Source organism: Pleurodeles waltl, chromosome 4_2, assembly GCF_031143425.1.
Source record: "Pleurodeles waltl isolate 20211129_DDA chromosome 4_2, aPleWal1.hap1.20221129, whole genome shotgun sequence".
NCBI lineage: Eukaryota > Metazoa > Chordata > Amphibia > Caudata > Salamandridae > Pleurodeles > Pleurodeles waltl.
In genome coordinates, this window is record NC_090443.1 from 733,342,190 (window position 1) to 733,364,911 (window position 22,722).

Sequence of the window (22,722 nt, forward strand, 5' to 3'; positions counted from 1 at the left end):
ATATCCTACCAGGCACCTGCTGCACCGCATACACGACTTGAGTACCAGAAATAAAAGCAACACTGCAAGCACAAGCAGACACACAGGAAATGACCGGCCCTCTCTAGGCCAAACCTCATGAATGAACTTGTTACCGCTGCAAATTCATTGAGGAGGCCGAGGCCGAGACCAGCTGGCTGAGATGCACGCTCAGATTTCGTAGCAGAGTGAACTCCATAGCCAATGAATACTTGACAATTCTATACAGCGCACTACGATTGGCTGACAATACGGAAATGTTCCAATCCTGGGCCACGTTAGTCCCGCCCACACTCTGAAATCTCCCAGAATATTTTTAACCATAGGATTGGTTGTTCCGGACGTCCCGGAAGTCCTGAAATTATAGGCATGTGATGTGATCCGTTAAAAAAAATCAGTAACGGATTTAGGAACCTGAGTTCACGGATTATTTTGGTAAGTAACGGACCTTTTGGGTGGAATAAATGTGGTTTTTGTGAAAGCGTGCTTTTTTTATTATGTAATTTCTATATGTTTTTCTGTCAGTAAAGGATACGTTCATGGGTTGACGCTGGATGTCGTTTCAGGTTAAACTGTAACTCCGGTCCCAACTTTCCTCGAATGCACAGTTTACGTTCCTTTTTCGTTTGACATGAGGCTTCTAGTATGAAATGCAGTGTGGTTTTTTTTTTATACATGCTAAACAGCCTGTTTTTGGACTTGAGAACTTGGAGTGAAAGAGAGGGAAGAATGCGAGCCCAGGGGTGTCGTGACCTTACTTCAGGCTTTTAGGGCGTCATAGAAACCACCTTATTTGTTTCGTAATGACTCAAGGACGCGACTGTTTAAATTGTAGTTTAGTCGAGAAAAGTGTCAGCAGTAAAGCCACGCCAGCCACTGCATTCATCTAGTCTGCTTAAATCTAGCTCGACACTCCTGAACACTCGCTCTATACATACGTTCACCAATACTCCAACTTCTACTAAGCATAACGCAACACGTCCCTTCTCTCCAAAGCAAACAGAGAATTATAGAAGAGTAACAGTGAATTATGGGGATGTTTTTCACTGAGGGGTTTTGAGGGACTTCCAGTAGACAACGAGAGCGGAGCGGTTCTGATCTATATGACTCCGAACCCAGAGGTGAAAAACATCCCCGTAATTTACTTGTACCCAAACTCATCTGCCCCTGGGCCAGGAGTAATTGGGGTGGGGGGAGGAGGAGGAGTCCTACATATCATGTCTTCTGTTATGTATCCCTGCCCCATAGGTTACAAAAAAAAAAAAAAAATACTCACCTGCCATCCTTTACCAACCCCACCACCTTCCTTATCTTCCTTCCCCTTGCTGCAGCTGTGATTTCTGCTTTTATTCAAATCAGAGAAGCTATGCTGACAGGCTCTCAGGGAAGCCAATCTGCCTGCTTTGGAAGGCCGTTATATTACAACAGTGGGTAACTGTAATAAAGTGAGTCCACACCAGATGAAGATATGTGGTAGGAGGTATTTATTACAGCCTCAACCAACAGCCATCATCTCAACTGTCATGCAGAGAACCCTGCATGACAGAACCTCAGAACAAGCTGGTTCCATGCCCAGTGTTCTGGCATGGAGCCATGTTACATCATTACACTTCTTCCTCTTTACATTAGACCAGAAATAACATGAGAACAAAAAACACATTTGAACAGAAAGAAAAAGAGGGTAGAAAGAACTACACAAAATCACGCAAATGTAAAGGAAACCTGCGTGTTCTGACACTCCTACGAGTATTATCAGACCTTAATTCAATGTCAGAGGGAAAACGATAAGAAGTATCATCTCTCCTGTCGGCCACACCACACCCCCCAAAATGTGCTACACGACTATGATTCCAGATGCGACCATCATCCGTCTTGACAGCATTTTTAAACAGCTTAATGATAGTTTTTGGAGAGGTATATTTTGACCAATTTTGACACCCAACAGGAGCTTTGACCTTTACTTTATCTCCAACCTCAAAATTTGTAACTTTCGCATTATTCCTTTTATCAACATAAATCTTCCTTTTGCTTTGCAGACACACTTCTTTGTCTCTCCATTCCCCAATACCATTGTTTTTCAAACCCTTCCCAGCAACCATCCAGCCAGGACACAAACAAGTATTTGGAGACCTTCCCCTGAGCAGTTCAAAAGGAGTCTTCCCCGTTGATGCATGAGGAGTGTACCTGTAAGCTGTTATACGACCCTGCAGTTCTTTTCTCCAATCTAAACAGTTTACCTTTGCTAATTGTATACTCTCCTTTAAAGTCCTGTTAAATCTCTCCAAAGCACCATTCGCCTCTGGATGATATAACGCAATTTTTTTATGTACAATTCCACATTTTACAAAATACTCCTCCATCTGAGCAGAACAGAACTGCGGACCATTGTCAGAAAGAATAGAGTTAGGAAAACTCTCGCGTTTGAACACAGATTCTAAAAAACTGATCACAGATTGAGAAGTGATCTCTCTCACCAAACTCACCTCCACCCATCGTGAATACAAATCCAGCAACACCAACAGGTAAGGAGTCTGATGTTCTCCATGCAATGGCCCCACAATATCGATAGCTAATTCATCCCATGGACTTTTTGGTAAACTTCTACAAACCATAGGTGAACATCTTGGTTTGAGTACCTTATCACTAGCTTGACAAGGTGTACACTCCCTAACAGTACGTTCCACCATCAAATCTAATCCAGGCCACCAGAAATCCTGACGGATGCGCTCTTTGGTTTTAGAAATGCCCATATGCCCTTCATGAGCCATGTTCATGATGACTTCTCTCAAACTCAATGGGGGAATCATTCTTGTGCCCCTCATCAGAACGCCATCAACAACGGCTAACTCATTCGCAACTAACAACCAAGGTTTAACCAGACTTCGAGACTTATGCTGATCCAAAAGAGACATCACAGAACACAATTCACTATCCTTTTGCAACTCATCCCTCCATTCATCTTCCTTTACAGCCCCCAGCGTAACATCACAAACTCTTATGCCACACTCAGCATCACATTGATCATTTTCATCCTGAGATTTATCATTCTCTACCACCTCCACCAATCTCGACAGACAGTCTGCCGTTACATTTGTCTTTCCCGGAATGTATTCAAATATGAAGTTATACTCCTGTAAGGAAATGACCCATCTCCTGATCCTCGAGGAAATCAAGTCCAAACCCTTCTTCTCAAAAATTTCTTTCAGGGGTTTATGATCAGACCTGACTACGAAAGAAGATCCCCACACAAATTTTCTGAACTTGTTTATGGCCCAGAATATTGCCAACGCTTCCTTCTCTATAACAGAATAACATATCTCTGCCCCTTTCAAGCATCTTGAAGCACAAGCTATTAGCACCTCTTGGCCCTTCCTGATCTGAAAAAGAAGAGCACCCAGCCCCTTTATACTCGCATCAGTAACAATGAAAGTGGGATTCCCAGGTACAAAAGCTTGTAAGTTTGGTGCATTCCTGAGATCATTTTTTACTTGTTTAAATTCTGTACCACACTCTTCCGTCCAAACAAACTCTGCATTCTTACACATCAACTTCCTTAGATTTACTGTCTTATCTGCAAAATTTCGTATAAATTTGTTATAAAATTCTGCCATACCTAAGAATGAAGAAACCTCATCTTTTGTACATAACCTTTCGATAGTGTCCACCAAGTCCTTTTTAGGACTCACCCCCTGCCGTGAAATATGATGACCCAAATAGTCCAGTTCAGTAACTCCAAATTTACATTTGCTTCGCCTAATAGATAACCCAGCATCAAGCATCCTTTTAAGCACAGCATGCACCCTCTCATCATGTTCTCTCACGTTTCTCCCACATATTAATACATCATCCTGGTAGCACTTTACGCCTGAAAGGCCTTTAAAAAGATCTTCCATAATCCTCTGGAATACTGAGGCCGCAGAAACCAGCCCAAACGGCATACGCAAAAACTTGAAGGCCCCCATTGGCGTAATAAAAGCAGTTAATTCTTGACACTCTTTACTCAACGGAACCTGATGGTATGCTGATGCCATATCCAGAGTGGTAAAATAGCAAGCACCATCCAACGATGATACTAATTCCTCAATATTGGGAAGTGGGAACTTGTCAACCACCACTTCTTTATTTAAGGCACGAAGATCCACACATAGACGGATTTCATTATTTGGTTTACGTGCCACAACAATGGGAGCTAACCACTCCGTTGCCTCTACAGGCTGTATAACACCAGTGGACAACAATTTATCTATCTCTTTTTGTACAGCATCTTGGACACAAATGGGAATGCGTCTAACTTTTGCCACAACTGGTACTGCGCCCTGTTTCAACTTAATATGGTGATTGTACCCCTTTTAACACCCCAAGGTGTCACTGAACAATTCACCAAAAGCTCTCACAAACTTGTTTTCATCACCCTCAATAGATTGTACCTGAACAGATGGATGTGCATTAGGATTGAGAATGACACCCAAGCGTGCTTGATGACTCCAGCTCAACAAATTATCACCCCTCTCAGCAACATAAATCCTAGCATCTGTGAACCTACCATTGTACTCAATGCAGTCATCAAAATAACCTAATAACTTAATTGGCAACCCACCATAACCCGTAGGTTTAATATTAGGTTTGAACAGTTTCTTCCTTCCTTGAAAATTCTTCATAAAAAAATCCTTTGAGAGAAACGTGATGTGAGAGCACGAATCAAATTTCATTTTGACTCTAACAATCCCCCACCAAAACCCACTCAGAGGGATGTTCCACCTCACTCTCACTAACTTGAAAACTGACTTCCTTTATTTCTGATCTAGAATCTCTCCTATTCCTCATCCTACAATTTTTTCCAAAATGTCCTCTTTTTCCGCAAACATTACAAGTAATCCTATTAGCAGGACACTCACTTGCATTAGCCATGTGTCCAAATCTTCCACATCTGTAGCAATTTCTTGAAAAGGTGTTGCAAACCTCCTATTCCCCTGTGTCTTTCCTGCGCTATTTTCTATTACAACACCTTTCTCACGGACACCCTCATACTTTTTTTCCTTCTCATCTTTTTGTATGACTTGACACTCCACTTCTTGTACTTTTACACTGACCTTGTCTTCTTTATGTGCTTTACTTAGTTCTCCAACACACTTTAACATATGCTCTACCCTTTTTGCAATACTAACAACCTCATCCAACGGTGGCTCGTCCTTTAGCCAGAGTTCTTCCCTCACTTTATCACTGCAGCACCTCAGCACAAACTGATCTCTAATCCTTTCTTCTACCAACGCCCCAAATTTACAACTTGAAGCCAACTTCCGTAAAGCCGTAACATATTCTTCAACACTCTCCTCTTTCCCTTGCTCCCGCAAACCAAAATGGTACCTTTCCATAATAGTACTAATCTTTGGCAAGTAATGTAAATCTAGTTGTCTTGCACATATTTCATATTCATTCAACCCCCTCTGATCAGCTTGCGACAATGGAGGTAGATTTTCCAACACCTCCTGTCCTTCACCCCCTAAACAATGTAACAAAAGTGCCTGCTTCCTTTCATCACTCAAATTCGTACCACACACCCTGGCATAATTCTCAAAAATCTTTTTCCATTTCTTCCACTTAATAACCGGTTCTCCTGGATCTGACAAGAAAAACGGCGGCGCCGTAACATTCTGCATACTCACAAGAGGTGTAAAACACTTCTTCCCCACAATATATTCCAAACCCTACTAGTTGCTAAAAGTACTTAAAGTCCAAAAGGTGTGCCAGTCACTGTATGTCCCAGCACGATGCCGCTATATCAAACACGGGTCTTCAGGTGTGTTTGTCACCGCAGAGACGACCTTTTCAGTTTTATTCATTTTACAACGCCCAATACTTGTATTCCACAAGTGCAATAAAGTTTCCAAAGAAATGTATATTCCCGTGACCACAAACCAATATAGTGATCCTTATCCAGTCTCCGTCTAAGTTTCAACTTCCAATAGACCGTCGATGTTCTTCTTCGATGTCCTCCAACAATTGCGCTGTAAAAAAAAAAAATTCCTTCTTCCTCATCTAAGATGGCCGCCACGAAACATTTGGTCCGTTTTCTTCAGGCAGTTGGGCTTGCTTTCTCTTTGAGCAATCTCGGATCGTTTTCCTCACTCAAAATGGCCGCAACCAAACATCCAGTCTATTTTCTTCAGTCAATCTGGCTTGTTTTTCTCCTTTCACCACACTCAAGATGGCCGCCAACAATTCCCACAGCTTTCAGTCCTTTTCCAATTGCTCACTGACCTTCTGACGTCGTGAAGCATACAGAGACCACTTTGATCCTCAGTAAACGCTCAAACAGCTTTCCACAAAGCCCCTACAACCGCAATTTCACACTTTTCTCCGCTAGAACATGCTGCAAGATGCTCGATCCTCTCCCAGCACGTCTCTGTAAGTTATCTCCGTTTTTCTCTTAAATAATCCAAGCTCTTCCTTCTTTGTTGTTGTTGAGGCTGTCCCTTCCTCTGTGTTCCTTTCTCCGCCCAAGCGTCGCCAGTGTAATAAAGTGAGTCCACACCAGATGAAGATATGTGGTAGGAGGTATTTATTACAGCCTCAACCAACAGCCAGCATCTCAACTGTCATGCAGAGAACCCTGCATGACAGAACCTCAGAACAAGCTGGTTCCATGCCCAGTGTTCTGGCATGGAGCCATGTTACATCATTACAGTAACCAATTTAGTTATCAACTGTTGCTATGTCATACCAGTGGATTATGAATCTGAAATAAACGAGGAAGGGGCTCTACGAGAGCCATAGTTAACAATTATTTTACTCCCATTTTACATAATAAACTAATATAAAAAAATACACTCACAATAGATATAATGGACTGGTCCAAATCGGACATGAAACTATTTAGAATCCTCCATGTAGAACCAATATTTTAACCAGGTAGTTGTTTCGCCTCCTCCTTTTCTGAGTCCTTTCTGGTTCTTGCCCACAAGATGATTCCACAGATGGAGAATTCCTCGTTTCCAGCACTATTTGACTCAAGACAATCAGACTGAACATCCAGTTCCATCCCATCTTTATGAAGATTAGATACTTTATTTCCTAGTAAAACCTATCCAGGAGGCTCACTTTATTTGTAAAGTTAAAAACAAAGAACATTTATTTCCCCATTCTCCATCCATTTTCCCTCAAACACTGTTTTGTAGATATGTTCTAAATATTTTCACTTCCAACAGCAAAAAGATTTAAAATGCAAACATTGCCATCAGTCAAATGTACAGAATGAAACATTTCCTAGGTATTATAAGGGAAAGTTTCTGTTCTATTAAGGACACGGAGACAAGGATTAGGCTTTACTTTCCACACTTTATTGCTACAGCAGCCCTCCAAAGGTTAACACTTTTAACTGTCAAAAAACTGTTTAAACCAAGAATCTTAATTTCCCAGCAGTCCTCTGTAAATGCTCCACTGAAGTCCAATCCCCTGCTGACGTGCCTCCTCCAAAACCCTCAGGCGACAGTCCTTCTTCCTCTTTCTTCCTGTGAGAACAGCTATCCCTGTAATTCTCACTCCTGTTTGGAAGACTCCATACCTGAGATGGAAGCAGATGAGCCTATGAACACCATGGTATCGATAAGACCCAAACAGTAGGAAAGCAAAAAATAAAGCACAATTTCCATAAACAAAGGCACTTGTAATAATTGCATACCTTGATAAATTCGATTGTAACCATAAACTTTGTACTTACAGGTAAACAGAGTTCCATCTGCAACTTTACTGCTATGACTATATAGGGAGGGGGAGCAGTTTGCTGACCGGGTGGCTAATCCTCGCCTCTGTGTCCTTAATAGAATTGAAACTTTCTGTTACGATAGCTAGGAAATGTTTCATTCTATGTCCGGACCGGAGGAGAGGATTAGGCTAGTTCAAAATTTCCCCACCACTACATAGGCCAGATGTTGGACTGGTTTGAAATAAAAGGTCTTTAATGTAGAGTCAGAGGACCAGTCTGCAGCCTTAAGAATGTCTTTGAGGCAAGCTCCAGCTGATAAGGCTTTTGAGGCCGTGGCTCCTCTCACCGAGTGAGTGCTAAAGTAAGATGAATCAATGCCCACCTTTTGCATGGCCCATCTAAACCATCTTGTGATGGTAGGAGATGAAACCCCTTGCTGAGGCTTAGTAAGAGCAATAAGGAGACTTCTTTCTCCATGAGAACGCAACTTCTCAGTCGTAGCTTCATAAGCTTTCAATGTTCTGACCACACAGAGTTTTGTAGATTAAGTACACTGGGATACGCTACCACCCTGGAATTCGTTTTCGTTCTCTTAGTAATATAGAAAGTCACCCCTTCTGGGTTACAGAGTCTATGGCATGACACCAGACAGAGTAAAGTCGTGAATTTAGGCGAGAGCTGCTTCCAGGATAAGTATTTATTTGATGGGAAATTCTTGAACAGAAGAAGAACCTTATTAACATCCCAGAGAGAAGAGTATTTGGTTCCGACGGGGTTGACAGTCTAACGCCCCTTAGTAACTTGCAAACCAAAGGGTGCTCCCCCATTAGGTGGCAATCAACCGGGGAATGACCCGCCCAGATAGCAGAACAGAAATTGTTGATGGTTCCTTGTGCTAGCCTCTCTACAATTAAGGAGGCAAAGAAATTCAGGTTATGGACAATATCCACCCCAGGGGTCCAGTTGCCTTGAATGACACGAACCCAGCCATCTAGCCCACAATCACCAGTAGTGCTTGGTGGTGCTGTCTGCCCAGGACTTAGCGAGAAGTGATGCAGCCTCTTGTGAAATAACCAGGACCATCCAGTGTTCCCTGTAATCCTCCAAGCCATAAGATTGAGAGAGCCGTGTAGGACTAAATGACGCTAGTTCCCCTGTGTAATTCAGAGAAGATCGTGAAATAGGGGTTGATGGATTGTAAAGTCCCAGGAAAGGTCCATCAGAACTGGAAACCAAACTTGAGATCTCCAAATCAGGGTGGTCATCACTAGATCCTCCCTTTGCCATTGAACACTGGTCGAGAATCATGGCGAATGGGGAAAGGCACAGCCCGCTTCCCCACTCCAGTCCTGAAGGAAAGCATCTATCGCTACTGCTCCGGGATCCAGCTTCCAGCTGTACCACCTGTCCAACTGATGTGACGGGCGAATTGGTCTATTGTGAATGGGCCCCACTGTTTCTAGATTTGTTGGAACACCTGAGGGTGTAATTGCCATAAACTTGAGTCCTGCCAGTAAAGGGTGTGCCAGTCTGACACCTGGTTGTCTGTACCCAAGAGGTGTCCAGCCGTGACTGAGATCAGGCGGCCGAGGCAATAGGTCCAGAAGTCCATGGCCATGTCGGATAGAAGTTTGGACCTCGTCCTGCCCAAATGGTTGATGTAGCGGATCTCTGCCACACTGTCCATCTTGAGGAGGACACAGCATTGCGCTTTGTCCTTGTTCCAGCATTTTACTGCAAAAGACCCCTCCATCAACTCTAAACAGTTGATGTTGAGCGACAATTCTGTGGATGACCACTTTCCTCCTGTAGAGAAGGTGCCACATCGTGCCCCTTAGCCTGAAAGGCTGGCATCCGATTGCATCACCAGGTCGGGTTGGGAGCTGACAATTGCGCGCCCATTCCAGGCCTCCATAAGCGCTATCCACCAACAGAGCTTCTCCTTTGCCTCCTCTGAGAGGAGAACGGACTGTGAGTAGGTGAGGCCCTTGCAGAGGTGGAAAATCATCTGGTGTTGCAGGGCCCGATAATGTAGGGGGCCTAGAAGTATGTCTTGATTAGAGGATGAAAGGAGGCCCACTACGACAGCTATCTGTCAGAGAGAACAATAGGGTTTGTTCAGTGTCCTGCGGAGGTCGTGCTTGATCCGAGACAACTTCCAGGATGTGAGGCTCAGGGTGGCCTTCACCAAGTTCATAGGAAAGCCCAGAAAATGGAATGACTTGGAAGGGACAAGCGAGGATTTGTCAGTGTTGATCACACACCCCAAGGATTCCCCTCTGCAGATGTACCATGAGGCGTGAAGGACATTGATCCATGAGTAAAAGATCGTCCAGGTATGCCAAAAATCTGACTCCTGCTGACCAAAGGTACTCCACTACTGGTCTCAAGATCTTGGTGAAGCAACAGGGGCCAGAGGAGAGTCCAAAAGGGAGAGAAATAAAGTGGAAGATCTGGGAGCGATACTGGAATTGAAGGAAACATCTGTGTGGTGGACAAATGGGGATTGTCAGGTAAGCATCGTTTAAGCCCAGTCTTACCATCCAGTCCTTTGCCAGAAGTAGATAGCAAAGGAGGTGGATACCCTCCATCCTGAAATGGCAAAATGCTAACCATTCATTGAATTCCCTTAAGTTGATGACGGGCTGATGACCTCCATTGTGCTACTCTACCAAGAACAAATTGCTAATGAAACCTTTGGGGTGTGGATGTGTGGGCACAATTGCTCCCTTGTCCAGGAGAGCTGTGACCTCCTCGTCCACCAGAACCTTTTGTGCTGGAGAAAAATGAACGGGCGAGGTTTGGTTAGGTGAGATGGGGAACATACAACTCTGTGGAAACTGTTTACTGTCTGTAGTTCCCAAGCATCTTAGGTCAGGAGTTCCTAATTGTGATAGAAAAGTGCCAGTCTGCCACCAATTTGAGTACCCATCTGGAAGGAGACCCTTTGCCTGAGAGGTTCTGTATGAAGTGTTACTTCAGAAGGTCCCTCTTGAGCTATGTTGGCGGGGGATTACTTCTGGTAGGGTTGGTGAAACGTGATGAGTCCTGCCACTGACCCCTGCGGGGGACAGAGCACCTGAAGGAGGGCTGTTGGTTAAGCCGACTGGCCCCCTACCATGACTGGCTGTCGCAAAAACATGGAGGGTGAAAATAGTTTTATTGGAGGTATGGGCTTGATCGCAGGAGGTAAATGTATTGACAAATCTCCCTAGTTCCCAAATGAACACATCGCCAAAGAGCCCTCCCTGGGCTGCGGAGCCTGCCTCTGAGGTTGCCAGGTCCCACAGTTTAGGGTCTATTTTGATAAGCAGTGACCTGCGCCTCTCGGTAGAGATGGCGCAGTTCGCGTTGCATAAGAAAATAATTGTCCTCGGGGCCCATCAGGGTAGCGCCTCAGGGGAGATCAGGTAATCGGACGTTTTGGCATCCTTCACCATGTCCAGAATCTTTGATAGGGGGCCAGTAATGTCCAAATGTTTATCTTGGCAAGATGGCAAAGACCTGTCAATCTCCTTGGGATCTTGGATGAATTTAGCCAGCGCGGTTGTTATCCGGGTACCTATTTTGGACGTGATAGCCACCTTTTCCTCTAAAGTAGGGCAAGGGCATTTGACCTGCAGGCGATTCCGGACCTCTTTGTCCATGGGTTTACGCAGCCGATTTGCTACACATGCTGTCACCGTTTGAGGCTGGGGACCATTCTGCGGTCCTCTGGGTCAAGCATACCCGTCTCTGGGACCCTAGGAGAACCCGCAAGACCTTCCTGTGCTGACTTCGAGGGCTTAGGAGACAGGTGCTAGGATCTGGATTCGTGAGAGTCCTCTGCATCAGAGTTGGTAGGAGATCCCTGGTCAGATGAGTTTGGAGATGGCAGATCTCTGGAGGTGCCTGGGAGAGGAGAACCTGGTCCTGAAAGGTAGGAGGCCAAAAAGGCCTTCTTAAGCTGGGCAAAGGCATCTAAGTTGACCCCTCATTCTCTAGATATTTTGCCTGATTTCCCCCAAAACGTATTTCCCATATTTTATCAAATGGGCTGTGCATCAGAGGACCATAAGGTCTGGGGTATTATTCTCAAGATTTCAAGGGGTATGCTGAAGCACACCACAATATTGCCCGTGACAGTAAGACAGTGAAGGCCCTTGCCCAATGAATTAATGGAGATCAATTAGAAAAAAGGCCCAGGTATCGCTTACTTTGCTTAAGCAGGAGCTTTATTACCGCCTGGGTAGGTCCTAAGTGAAAACGCCAGCGCTCCTACCAGCTGGCACATGTTCGACTCCAGGCAGGCGGGGGCTTGTTGTAAAGAGGTGGAATAAGTGTTTTATTTCTGCATGCCTCTGTCTTCCTAGTATGGCCAAGCAGGTCTCCAGCAGCAGAAAACTGACAAGGAGGTGCTCGACAACTGGGAAGTAAAACGTGCAGAGCACAAAACTGATGTGGTGCGTGGACCTCTAGGGGTCGGAAGACCGTGACGCGCCCGGAGCCCCTGAAGCAATAAATCTGGGCAGCCGCAAAGAAGCAGTAAATGCTCCTATGACCGCACTGGAAGGTAAGGCACACAAGCAAGTTAACAAACTTATTCAAACAGAACGTAAACACCTCAATAACAACGGGAAAGGGAGAGACTTGACTGAAAGGCTGACGAACAGCAAAGAAAGAGGGAGAAGGAGCGTTGCTGGAGGGTTTTGGAGAGCAACGCTAGCAGGCGATTGGACATTCAGTGGAGCATTTACAGAGGACTGCTGGGAAACGAGTTTCTTTGTTTAAACATTTTTTTGACAGTTGAAAATGTTACCCTTTTGAAGGGCTGCTATAGCAATAAATCGTGGAAAGTAAAGCCTGATCTCCGCTTCTGGTCCTGACATAGAGTTCCATTATCTCCTTACATTCTTAGTATATACTTTCACCCTTAAACGCTCATTGCCCATCACACAGATTTACTGGTTTCACATTGTTTTATATTCATAATACACTTAGGACTTGCCATGCCAGCTCCACACAGTATACCTTATTTCATCTGCTGCTTTCACTGAAATTATCCCTGATTCAAACAACCAGCCAAGATTATACTTTGATACAGATTTATTTTCTCTAATAACCAAGAAGGTGAGCATCCAGCAGATTCATTCACTGCAACGTTATAAGCCCATACTGCCTTACCCACTTGCACTTTCCAACTTAAATTACTTGCTCCTGCCAGTTGTATTGCACCTTTAACCAAGTGTTAAACCTATTCATCATATTTCCTTTGGGATTGTTTCATGACTTGGTTTTATGTACAACAGCAGTACTTTCAAAATAGTTTTTAGCCTTGTTGCACATAAATGGCACTACATTGTCACTTAAAAGTTATGCAGGAAAGGCTTGGTGAGTAAATAAATTGTGTAGAAATTTCAATATCGCCTCTAAATCAATCCTTGGAGCAGTTTTTACAACTGGCAACGTGAAAATAAAATTTGTTAAAATCCAAAACATAATTTTTATGATCCCACTGGTCTTGTGATGTCAATGGCAACATATTTCCATGGTTTGTTCGCAACAATGTCATCACACATTATGGGCTGTAAAGGTGTGTGGGTTTTATCCACCATGGCACAAAGCACACACTAATTATTAAATCCATACCAGGACACCAGTAAAGTTTCATAACAGATTATTTTGTACATACAATTCCAAAATGCCCATCATGAGCAATTGAGGATCATCTTTATCATCACTGATGGAGTCATTCTATCACCTTTTTGTAATATTGTCCTTAACCACTGATAACTTGCTTCACACACCCTAGTAGGGCTTAAAATGCCCCTCTTCTGTGTCTTTCACAGGACAAACATTTTTATTATATGATTTGATCCTTCTACAGTATCACTCTTCTTTAAATTTGCCTATGATTCATCCTTTGTCATTGCTGGCATAACAGCTTTTTGAACCAACATGTCCTTCATCCCACTTATCTTCACATTCCTTCGAAGGGAAGCTTATTCTTGACAAATCAGCGTTTAAGTTTTCCTTTCATGGTATATGGATAAATTTATAAGTAAAATCCTGCCTGCGCATACAGAACCTAAGCGTTTAGGATCACATCTCACAGTGACTGGCCAACTCCAAATAAAACCCCTAAAATGCTCTAAACCCGAAATGCAAGCCAAGCACTGTCGCTCTTAACCATGGAAAATTTCTCTTCAGATGAAGACAAGGTCGTAGAGGCATACACAATTATAGCATCTTTACCATCTTTTTCAATTTGCAATATCACAGCACCTAAAACCTTTGTCATGTGCATTGGTCGTAGAAACACTTTTCAATTGAGGATCAAACCCCATCAAAATATTGATTTTTTTAGTTATAGTCTCCTTGATAATCATAAAGTCTGTGATGATCCTCCGACCAGACCTTTCCCCTTGTTTTTCAATAACTGTCTAATGTGGAACACCTTGCCAGAAAAAATCAGGACATGCCTTGAATAAAATTCTACAAGCTCTAAGAAGGGTCTGACTCCATCCTTGCATTTTGGACCTTATGCTGCTTGTATCGCCGAAAACAAACTAGGTTTAGGTCTAACACCATCTTCACATAACATGCCCCTGCAAATGTGCATTTCGAAAATTCACTGTTAAACCTTTACTTTCCATTGTACACAAACCCTTTCTTAGTCTGTTGTCATGTTCTTCTTTAGTCTGACCAAAAATTAGAATCTCATCTTGGAAAAATATTGTTACAGAACATTAACCAAACAGTTGCAACATTGTTCTTTGAAACAGAGCTGCTGGCAACCCAAGTGGCATTCTCCTGAGTTGGAAAGCGCCTGCATGAATAAGAAATGCCACCCAACCCTTACAATTGGGGTCTACACCAATGGCAAGTACACTATCGAGAACCCTTTGGCATCCTTGACCGTAGACCGCATTTCTTTAATTGTGGGTAGCTGGAATTTATTGATAATTATATTCTTATTTAAATGGTGATTGGTCAATGCAAAATCTTAACTTCTACAACTTCTGTTTCAAGGGCGAAACCAATTTGTTCAATTATATTAGTTCCCTCAGTTGTTTTGCAATCCCTTTGACACTTCCTCCCTCAAAAAACATAGGGATGTTCCTTAGTCCATGAACTGTAGATTGAGCATTCAGTTTTAACAATATTTTGTGTTTAAAATCAATTTCCCAACAGATTTGCTAAAGACATTAGGGAATTCGTTCAGTAAGCAGGCATTACAAAGCATGTTCCCTGCTTTTGTCTGTATCATACATTACCGCCTCTTGCTCCCTGTTATTTGGGTCTAACCCTAGAAGTAGAACTTAAAAAAATATATATATTTTGACTGTGACGTTGGGTCCCTTAGGTGCAACATAACTTCCTAATTGCTTTTCTACTTTTGCATTTAAAAATAAATGTTCTTTAGCCCAAAATGTCAATCCTTTCCTCAGAGTCCCTTCTGGGGGTATGTGTGACTCCAAAAGTCTCATCTGTCAGAAATGTTTCCTTCCAAACCTTTTTATTAGTAATGCTAAACGGTGAGCCAGAATCCACATACACTCTGTGGTACACCACTAAATGTGACAACACGTTCTAGTTTTTCTCAGTTCCTTTATAGTCCTTGCGTTGATACTATTATTCCAGCCATTCATTACACATTTATCTGAGTTCTTTTCATCCTGATATCGTCCTTATTCTGTTTTTCATCATCCACACACAACAGTATTCCCTTTTCTTTTCTACACACTTTCACAAAATGTACTATAATGCCACGTATTCCCCATTTTTGTTTCTTAGCTGGACACTTCTTCCTAAAAAGCTAGATGATCCAGCCTATCACATTGACATCTTCAATTTTTCTTTTGTACTTTCTTTTAATAACAACAATATGTTGCCTTACTATCACTATCATCCCTTACTCTACCAACTACTGAATTCCCATTTTTTATTAACGCAGTAGTTTATCTTTTAGACATTTCTGTTCTGTTTCCTGAACTACATGCACAATTTCTTCTAAAGGTGCATCACCATTTACCATCAATCTCTTTTCGAATGGCCAAATTACTGGCATGCATCAACACATGATCTCTGTTAAATTCATCCTATAACCCTCCAAATTTACAACCAGTCACTAACATTTAATGGGTAGTTGAATAATTGTCACTTGTTTCACTCCCCTTCCCCCCCCTTCTTTGGAAGAATTTTGATTTTGGGGGGGGGGGGGAGTATGTATCTAAATCTGCTAGTACAGTACAAAAGGCAGTTGTCACCTGAAACCCCAGCTTTCAGCATCTGATTATACATCATTAATGCTTGAGATCCCAAAGGGTATAACAAAATACTTTTTTCTTTTTATTTATTTATTTTTTGGGTCAGGTTACATAGTATTCTGTTCATCAACGGCCCCAATGCAATTCGAAAAGTATTCCTTCCTTCTGTTCCAAGCACTTCATTTGTGGTTCTTCCTCCCCCCCCCCCCCCCAGGCCAGAACACCTCTGGTGGGCTGATAGTAAAACTCTGGTTACTCTTTACTTCTGGTGGAATTGTCCAGTGTCCTTGCTTTACCTAACAGAAATTGTCCACTATCCTTTCTTCACTACCAACAGTTTTAGGTCTTGACTAGATAGCGCATGAGCTGCCTCTCGAGACGTGTTGTTCACTCTTGGTGGGCTTGAATGCCACCCACTACTTACCACTGATAGACTTCAAAGTCCCTCTCAATTGCTGTCTTTCTGCTGGTCCACTCTGTGGTCATCACTTCCCTCGCCTTGCATATGACCCCCCCCCCCCCCTCAGAGCATGGCCCAAGTACTTGTGTCCTTACACTGCTAGAGAGTTTCAGAATTGTTTTTGTTTTTTGTTGAGCCCCTCTACAGAGAGCATGTTGTGTAGCTGGCTCTGTTGTCTGTCTGCTTCCTCTGACCATCTTTTTGCTTCTTCCCTCTGTTGGCCTCTCACTCAGCACAAGAAGTGACTCTCGGACACCAGCTGCCTTCATGAAAGGCTTTGATTTTTGTTTTTGTTGCTGTTTTAAGATAGTGTAAACTCGACCTGAAGGTATTGGAGCACTTTACACAAGGAGACCTTCTTTCAGTTCGACACCAGCCCTCAGTGCCTCCAAGCCAAGCCAATCCATTCCATTCCCTCGTCACGTTCCTGGATCTCCAAGTTGATGCTACTTGTAGTGCTTTATCCTGCAGCACTTTCTCAAATGCTCTGGGACACGCAGAACTTCGCTGGTAAAATCCACTATAATAACTGTTATTTGTCATTCTCCAGATTAAAGAGAATTCTTTTTAAATTTTGGAACAATTAGAGGGAATAGACATTTAAGTGAAAGCAAATCACAATGAACAGGTATACATTTAAAAAAAAAAAAAAAAGTAGATTTAAGTGTTAGGTAAGGTTTGCGCGAACAACGAAAATTAAAATATGACTGTTATTAAAAATGCACTCCTTTATCAAGACAAGTTAGGAAGATTTATTTAGAAAAAAACACATTTTGTATTCCTGCTGTTTTGGATGCTCTTAAGTTTAGTTTTAATTATATTTTAGAAGTATGAAGACCTAATGTTCATTGTCAAAGTAAATATATCAATATTTAGAACCGTGCAATAAAGGCAGCTCTTCGTGATAGAGCAGACTTCTCTGTACTGCAGCCAATTACAAGAACAAAAATTATCTTACTTTCTCTGAGCCCCAAAGCAAAGACAATTGTTCCAGTTTTCAGAATTATGCATGCTCAGCAAGGCCTTTTCTACAAGCACTGACCAAGAAGACATCCCCTCCCATTCCTTAGATGTAGGGGGTAGAGCAATCCCCATACCTTTCTGCGGGAAAAGGAGTTTTTCACACACACGTATTTACAACATGACAGCCTTCCTGTCTTCACTGAAGGGCAGTAATGGTGAGCACAGGGGACAGGTATGGGTAGAGCAGCAGTGTAAAAACTGAACACTACCTTTAACTTTGAAAGCAATACATTTCATGCATTGACACGCTGCCTTTAGGGACAGCCAGGGATTTTATAACATGCTTCTCTGAAGTGGAGGTGCAGCTGGGCTGAATCGGTTCTGGTGGTGCCTGACAAATCAATGACTTCCTGTTTTGCTGGCACTCTACCTTTGCACACTTTTTTAAGCTTAATACATTTGTACTGATTTTGGGGGCAGACACAAGCTGTCGTTTTCTTTCATTTGCCGTTAACACACTGCTTTAGCGTTGTTTGCTGGTTCCAGAGAATAGATTTCGGGACATAACGTGTATGATATTCTTAATGCAAATTGTTGCAGTGTTCCTTCATTAGGAACTTTTTAAACATCTCCTCCTCCACTTTCCCCAAAAGCTGAAGAAACACCACATCTTCTCACAAGTTCAGAGGGCACCTGAACTGAAAAAAACCTCCAGAACACAATGTGTTTTTTGAGGAGGACTGGCTACCAAAATAATGGCAGTCTGGTTCCTCAGTTGGTACTCTACTTTGGAGAGGATATGTGGTAGAGTAGCCAGCGCTGCTGACTTTTGGATCCAGGTTCGAATCCCATCCCTGTTCGAACGTCCTGCGAGTCTGAGCGAATTAGTTAATCTCCCTGTGCCTAACAAAAATGTGTAGCGCCTGGTTCTCTTGCAAAGAGGGTCAAGTTCCCACTGTATAATACTGGAGAAACAAATCAGCAGTGATGTCTCTCTTTCAAGCAGAATTCATGTATTCCTTATATGATAAATATGTACTTAATTTGTAAAGTAAGTGGCTGGCGCCTGAAGCTTTTGAGAGACCCCGAGCTGGCACTGATGAATGTCGGGATAGCCGAATACCAAGACTGCATAGACTTGAGTCCATCTCATTTCTTTTTCTTCCACCATCCTACTTCCTTGCCCATTTATTTATTTCACTCTTGCACATTCTTTTTCCTCTGTGCCCCTAACCTCCCTTTGTCACTGCATTTCTGTCTTTCTTGTATCCTTTTGTGTTGTTCTGTCTCTTTTGCTGTGGGTCAAAGTCTGATGAGGAAAAATAATTACTGGTCCCCAACAATGGGTGCCTGTGGCCTCACCTGCAACCGTCCGCTCAAATTAAGCACTGACAAAGGGGCGTAGTTAGAGCCACAGCACCAGCACTTTTCTGGATGATACAGACATCGTGCCAATCTTGGGCTATTAAATACAGTCTCAATAGACTCTGAGGTGCTCATGAGTACAGGCACAGTGTTGGTAAACAGTGGGTATCAAAACGTGGGTAGATAGGAAGAAGATGAAGTTCATTGGCTAAAAATATGAGCTGCTTTTATAGCCAATAACCTAACAGTAAACCTTTCCTTCTCCACTTTTCTTTAAATGTTGAAAATAATCTCACATCCACATTAGCAGTTTATCGCATATTTTGCAATTTAAGCAATCTGAGAAGTAAAGTTTGTTAAAAATCTTAAACTGAGGAGTAGGACACAGACTTGAACTTGCAACACACTTGGAGTACCAAAGCTTTTGTTTTGTCTACACGTGGAGGTTGTCCATACCTATAACCAAATGCAAGAATGAATAGGCTCTTGCATTGTCCATGTCTTTTGGGGTCTGTGCAATTAAATACCGCCATGACAGTCTCTTTATGCTGAATCTTTTTCTTCAGTCCTATGTGGCGCAGAATCGAGGGACATTTGAACTTTTCTGTTGTCGTTCCTGCAGAGAATAAGTTAATTATTGTACCATAAATAAAAGTTCAAACAGCATTAATGTGTGAGCATGCATTACCTCAGCAGCAGACACGTCCCTTCTCTGTAAGCTGGTAGCCAAAGGGTTTGTGCTGCAGGGGTTTGGGTCTACGTGTCTCAGCAACCAAATACACATAAAAACTTGTTGCCCTTGACCACAAACAGTTTGTCCCAGGCAGCGAGTGATAGGAATTCCACATCACTGGTGTGCCAAGAGGAGTGCCGTGATTGGCTGGACACAGCCTGAGCAGAAAGTTGAGGCCATTTTAGGTAACGAGACACGGTCCTATGGGCTGACAATTCAAATCACAAGTGCTAAAAGAGGTCAGGGTACAGTTACCCTGAACCCATGGCTGGAATATAGGTATCTTTGAGGGACCCCTGATGTGTATAATATGTCAAAGTTTTATTTATTTTTTTTGTTTTCCCTCGCATGATATTCGCGAAATCGTCACAACTGTCACTGCAACCCTCACGTAATGTTGCAACAAATTTGTGAATATCGGCAAATTGTATTTTTTTTTTATTCACAGACTCATTCAGACACTAATGCATTCAGTCCTAGTTGCGCTCAGAGACATGTGCAATCTCTCACATGTGCGTGACGTGGAATTAGGTTATTATAGGGGATTGGGGAGGGACTGGCCACAGTCCGCTCAGAGACACATGCAACCTCTCACGTGTGTGACGTGGCGTTAGGTGATTATAGGAGATTGGGGAGGGACTGGCCACAGGCCAGGCCCTGCGGCCAACACCTTCAGTCATGCGCAATGGAGGTTCGCCAGAGGGACTGGGCACAGGCCAGGTTCTGTGACGTTTTTTGTTTTGCCAATAATTTTGGCTGTGTTTGATGAATCTTAATGCTATTTTTCAAAACTCATACACTTATTACTTCAACTGCTGTGTTGAAAGTTTCAGGGTGATTTGTCAAGCTGCGGCTGAGAAAAGGGGGGTGGGAGCCCAAAACGTGGTTTCGCCATGCAGTTCCCATAGGGATTTTGAACTTGACTACAGCCCGAACTGCTGAATAGAATTAAAACAAATTTGGCAGAAAGCTAGATCTTGGTCTAGAAAGAACTCGTTTTGTGATTCGGTGTAAATCTATTCAGTAGTTTTGGAGTTAAAGGGAAAATAAATATAGATATATAGGGACACAGATCCTGTGTGGATCCACTTGTGGGGGTCCGTGGATCCCAGGGAAGAGGAAGGCTCTGATTGGCTGGCCGCAACCTAACAGTAAAGTTGCAGGCTGCCATTTTCTTTCTCACTTGGGCCGAGGTTCGGAACAAAAGGGGAAAACCACATAAGGCGGTCAGGATACTCCAGGAGGGTCATGGCCAAAAAAATAAATTCCCAATTTTTAAAAAATTGTTCCCCTCTCATTCCCCCTGAGCCACAGCGCTCCGTGTGACCCCCAGTGTAAATCCACGCTGAATCTGCAGATCCAACGCAGACTTAAATAAAAAAAATAAAAAACATTCACACACAAAATCTCCGGTGCTCACTGCCAAAGACCATGTGCAGCGTGGGGTTGGGTGCATGCGGAGTGTTTGGCCATAAGACCTTTGGTCTTGTGCAGCAGTGGTTGTATTAGTGTACAATAATAAAAAAATTCTTAGCATTCATGAAGGAAAGTTTCAGTTCTGTTTAGGACACAGAAGCGAGGATCCTGCTCAACTTTCTCCTTAATTCTCTCTCTAGCAGACTTGATCATGTATATAAACTACCTGTCCCAGCCATCCCCAGGAAGGGAAACTGCAAAAGTCAACCAATCAATAGTCCTCTTGGGTATAATAATGAGCCTTTCCATCTGCGACCTCCTTTTTTGTTCCTGTGACATGCTGAATTCCCTTTGGTTTTTTCATTGTCCTTTGGTGGTATCAGATCCTGAAATAGAAAAATAATCCTTGAGATCGATAGCTCAATAACATATGAGAATAATATACACCTTAGCCCTCGAGCAACAAAAGTACGTGTTTTTACCTCCCCATTCGAACAAATATAACTTTAGCCTCCCGAAAAAAAATCCAAACATTGTATACCTATAACTTATGGCAAAGCAAAATACCTCGACTGAAACCTCAATATCCCAAGGGAGGGCAGGATCCCAAGAAACTTTGGGTGGCAATAATTCTCGCCTCAGTGTCCTTAATAGAATCTAAACTTTCCTTTTTGATTGTAAGAAAAAATATCATTCTTTGCCAGGACTGGAGGCGAGGGTTATGCTTGTTCAAAGCTTGTCCACCACCAAAGCAGTCCTATCCATAACCAGCTTAAAGTAAAACCTTTTGAACATGGAGTCCAAGGACCAATCACCTGCATTGAGGTTATCTTCCAAGCGTGCATGTAGGCTGACCGCCTTCAAAGCCATTGCTTCCCCTTACCGAATGGGCACAAAATTGTGACACGTCTATGCCAGCCTCTTGCGTGATCCAGCATGCAACTCATTGAGGACACCTCTTTGAAAGTTTTCCTAAGGGATATCAGTAACTGCAGCTCCCCTGGATAGTGAAACATCTCTGTCCTGTTCTCATAGGCCTTCAGACACTGAACTATACACAAATCTGGTGACCTATCGGACGCTGGATAAGAGATCAGCCTGGAATTGTTTTTTGTCTTATGTGAAATATGGAACATCACTCCTTCCGGGATGAAGCCTCTGCTTGTCAGATCCAGAGCCCGGTCATTGGGCTCTGCAGCAAGAAATGAAGCAGAAGACCATGGCCAATTTTCCAGATAATTGTTTACAATATGAGAGAGAAAGTCATCTCTAGGCTAAGATTTAAAGAGGCACAAGATCTGGTTAATGTCCCATAGAGTAGAATACCACCATTCCAGTGGTAGAGCCAAGCGGATCCCTCTCAAATTTACACACCAAGGAATGCTCACCAACTTGATGGTCCTGAATCGTAACGTGGCCCGCTGAGATCGCTGAACTGAAGGTGTTGATGGTCCAATAGGCCAGGTATGCCAAAAAAAAATAACAAATCCAGACAATATCAGTCCCCAAGGGATCAAAATGTCTTTGTACACCCCAACAAACTCATCTCGCCAATGCTGATTTATAGCGTTTGGTGGTACTTTCGACCCATGCTGCAGCCAACGTTCTTTCAGCTTCCTCTGAAAGTCCAGGGACTCGCCAGCATTCCATGAAATTCTCCACGCCATGAGGGGTATCTGACTTTGAAGAATCAATGGGTAAGGATTCCTGAGTGGATACCCTAGTAGATCCAGTGTGTGGTGTTATTGGACTGGAGAAACCCAAGAAAGTTTCAGAAGAACTGGAAACCACACCAGGCTCAAAATCCACTCTCCCA

The 22,722-nt window shown here is 43.0% G+C and overlaps 1 protein-coding gene across 1 annotated transcript in view; it reads left to right on the top strand.

Moving 5' to 3' along the window:
• Positions 1–360: 360 nt before the first annotated feature.
• Positions 361–22,722, top strand: part of LOC138293239 (bromodomain testis-specific protein-like) — a 1,110,548-nt gene continuing 1,088,186 nt past the window's right edge. The window contains exon 1 of the mRNA XM_069232347.1: positions 361–453. The gene's annotated coding sequence lies outside the window, so the exon portion shown is untranslated. The remainder of the gene's footprint in view (positions 454–22,722) is intronic.